At 41.8% G+C, this 3889-nt stretch overlaps 1 pseudogene; it reads left to right on the top strand.

Moving 5' to 3' along the window:
* Positions 1–1421: 1421 nt before the first annotated feature.
* On the top strand, positions 1422–3188 carry LOC102823090 (annotated as a pseudogene).
* Positions 3189–3889: the final 701 nt, after the last annotated feature.

The raw sequence follows: 3889 nt of genomic DNA, 5'->3' as shown, positions 1-3889 counted from the left end.
TATAGTTACTCTGAGTTGAGTAATAAGAAAAGTGAAAAGGGAAGCCCATCTCCTGATCACATCTACCTGAAGACAATCAGAAAGCTCAACAATATATTAATAATATATCATTCATCTAATTATTCAAAATACACATGATTATTGAAGATGCCCAAGAAACAACTGACCATCTCGACACATATCCAGAAACAAGATAGAGTAACTGAGACAAATGAGCTGGAGGTAGACCTCAACTTCATATTGGAAGAAGGGCAGGCTTTGGAATTGTCTAAGAAGGAATTCAGGAAAATGATATTGAAGTGCATCCAAATGCTCCAAAGAAGATTTGAGAAAAAAAGGAAAAAGTCAGGAAAGTGCTACAGGAACAATTAAATAAATATATACAGGATTAGAAACAATTTAAAACTTGCAAAAAAAAAAAAAAAGTCCAAATGATTAATGATAATATATCACAAATGGCCAATACACTGAAAGGCAAAATAGCAGAATTGAAGACATGGAATCCAGAACCAGTGAACCAGAAGACAAATCTCTCAATACTACTAAGATAGAAGGGCAAGCAGAAAAAAGGATAACAAAAACCTGAAGAAACTCTAAGATTCATGTTGGACAATGTGAAGAGTAATAATTTAAGAATAATTGCCATACCAGAACAGGAAGAATCACACAAGTCCACAGAGGAGATAACTGAAAAGCTTCTAAAAGAAATTTCCCCAAATACCATGAAAAACAGAAAGATAAGCATTCAAGAATCTCAACAGGAGCATAGGGCTGTGGGTGAGTTGGGGGAGGGGCTTGGGGAAGTGGATATAAGACGGAGCATCTGAGGCGGTGTGGCCCCTCCAAATTCTGTGCCCAGAGAAGCTCATGGAGCCCTTCGTGCGGAGCCAGAATGGGGGCTCTTCCACAGACCTCCAGAGAAGGAAGGGGCAGCAAAGACTTGCAAACGCTTCAGATGCTCTCTTAGCCTGGCCAGGCTGGACCGAGGTGGGCCGGCCCGGGTAGGCCTGCTGTGCCTGAGAGTTCTGAGTCTTGAACCGAGGGAACGAGTGGCAAACCAGACCCAATGCCTTACCCTCGTTGTGTTTGTTGGCAGCTAGGAGGGAGAAGTAGTAGTGACAAGATCCTAGAGAATGGGTGAATTTAGGGTCCATTGAGTATGTTTCTTTAATTATGTCCCATCAGGGATCCACTGTGTGGTTTACAATAACCAGTTAAACAAATTGGCTGTTTCACGAACAGATGGCACTGTGGAAATTTATAACTTGTCAGCAAACTACTTTCAGGAGAAGTTTTTCCCAGGTCATGAGGTTTGAGTTACAGAAGCTCTGTGCTGGGCAAAAGGACAGAGACTCTTCAGTGGTGGACTCAATGGAGAAATTATTGAGTATGACCTCCAGGTGTTGAACATCAAGTATTCAATGGATGCCTTTGGAAGACCCATATGGAGCATGCCTGCTAGCCCCAGTGGCTCTCAACTTTTGATTGGCTGTGAGGATGGATCTGTGAAACTATTTCAAATCACCTCAGACAGAATCCAGTTTGAAAGACATTTTGATCGGCAGAAAAGTCACATCCTGAGTCTCAGCTGGCATCCCTCTGGTACCCACATTACAGCTGGCTCCATAGACTACATTAATGTGTTTGATGTCAAATCAAGGAGTGCTATTTATAAAATGATTGTGGACAGGCGATACATGGGTGATATCTAAACAGAAGTGCATCATATGGGGTATGGCTTTCTTGTCTGATGGCACTGTCAAAAGTGTAGACTCTGTGGGGAAGGTGCAGTTCTGGGACTCAGCTACTGGGACACTCATCAAAAGCCATTTCATCGCAAATGCTGATGTGCAGTCCATTGCCGTATCTGATCAAGAAGACAATTTCGTGGTGGGCACAGCCAAGGGGACGGTATTCCATTTTCAGCTGGTCTCTGTGACTTCCAACAGTAAAGAGAAACAGTGCGTTCAGACAAAGCATTTCCAGTGTCACACTCACGACGTGTGCACGGTGGCCCACAGCTCGACGGCGCTCATTTCTGGAGGCACACTCACTTAGTTCTTTGTCCTCTCATGGAGAAGATGGAAGTAAAGAATTATTATGCTGCGCTCCGAAAAATCACCTTCCCTCATCACTGTCTCATTTCCTGTTCAATGAAGAAGCAACTCCTCCTCTTCCAATTTGCTCATCATTTGGAACTTTGGAGACTGGGAGCCATAGGTGCAACAGAAAAGAATGGAGCTATCCTTCCACTCTCTAAAAATGCAGATCATTTATTATAGCTCAAGACAAAGGATCCTTAGAATATCACTTGCAGATATATTTCCCCATGTGGAAGTTGGATAGCCTATTCAACAGCCTCTAGGTTTTTGCTTTACTGGTTGAGTTATGAACATGACAACATAAGCCTCCAAAGGGTTCCCAAAATGCCAGCATTCCTTTGCGCTGCCCTTCAGATTTTGTTTACTGAAGACTCCACCAGACTTTTTGTGGCATCAACTAAAGGGTCTCATCATATCATCCAGCTGTCGGAAGGATACTTTAAACACCTGCATACTTTTCAGCCCCAGTCAGGGACTGTGGAAGCCATGTGTCTGTTGGCAGTCAGTCCTGATGGTAATTGGCTGGCTGCATCAGGTACCAGTGCTGGGGTCCACATCTACAGCCTGAAACAATTAAAGCCTCACTGCACAGTGCCTGCTTACAACTTCCCTGTGACTGCCCTTGCCATTGCTCCCAAAACCAACAACCTTGTTATTGCTCATTCTGACCAACAGGTATTTGAGTACAGTATCCCAGACAAGCAGTATACAGAGTGGAGCTTGACCATTCAGAAGCATGGGTTTCATCACCTTTGGCTCCAAAGGGATACTCCAATCACACGCATCAGTTTTCATCCCAAGATACCAATGCACATCCTTCTCCATGATACCTATATGTTCTGCATCATTGGCAAGTCATTGCCTCTTCCTAACTACAGAACCTTACTCTACAATCCAGCTTCTTTCATTAATGAATCAAATATCAGGCAGCGTACAGCCCATGCTTTTAAAATTTCTAAGAAGTATAAGTCTCTCCTCTTCATGGAACTGTTGGATGAAAGGACACTAGTGGCAGTAGAATGGCCCCTGGATGACATCATTGCTCAGCTCCCACCACCCATCAAAAAGAAGAAATTTGAGACTTAAAACTAGACATTGTCTGTGCCCTTCCTTGTACTGTTTGCCCTATTTCATTTTCACAAATCATGATAATAAAACAAAGTTATTCTTTAGGGAAAAAAAAAGAATCTCAACAAATCACAGGAAAGGCTAGACCTCCCCGCAAAAGAAAATTACCAAGACATATAATAATCAAGCTCTCTGAAATGAAAGACAAGCAGAGACTCTTGAAAGCAGCTAGGGGAAAGAGTAGTGTTACTTACAAAGGCAAACAGATTAGATTAAGTGCTGATCTTTCAGCAGAAACCATGCAGGCAATGGGGAGATATATATAAAACACTGAAAGAAAAAAAACTGCCAACCATGATTCATCTACCTAGTAAAGCTGTCAATCAAATGGCATGGTGTAATAAAAACATTCCAGGAAAAACATAAGCAAAGGAATTTTTTGCCAAAGCCAATGTAGATCTTCAGAACATCCTGAAGGGAATTCTTTGGACTGAAAACCAACAAGAAGAGACATACATGACAACTACCTGGAATTCAACAGACAGACGGAAGAGTCCATAACAGAACAAAATTATAAGAACAAATTTAGAAGATCTGGAAGGTCAGTTTTATGATTAAAAAAAAAAAAATTACAATGTGAAAGAAGGCAAAAACATAGGAACAAAGTTCGAGGTAGTGATGAGTGCAGGTAGATTTCAGGATAAAATAGACTATTTTAA

The sequence above is a fragment of the Chrysochloris asiatica genome, unplaced genomic scaffold, assembly GCF_000296735.1.
Source record: "Chrysochloris asiatica unplaced genomic scaffold, ChrAsi1.0 scaffold00068, whole genome shotgun sequence".
Taxonomy (NCBI): Eukaryota; Metazoa; Chordata; class Mammalia; order Afrosoricida; family Chrysochloridae; genus Chrysochloris; species Chrysochloris asiatica.
This window is presented reverse-complemented; position numbering and strand designations above follow the sequence as displayed.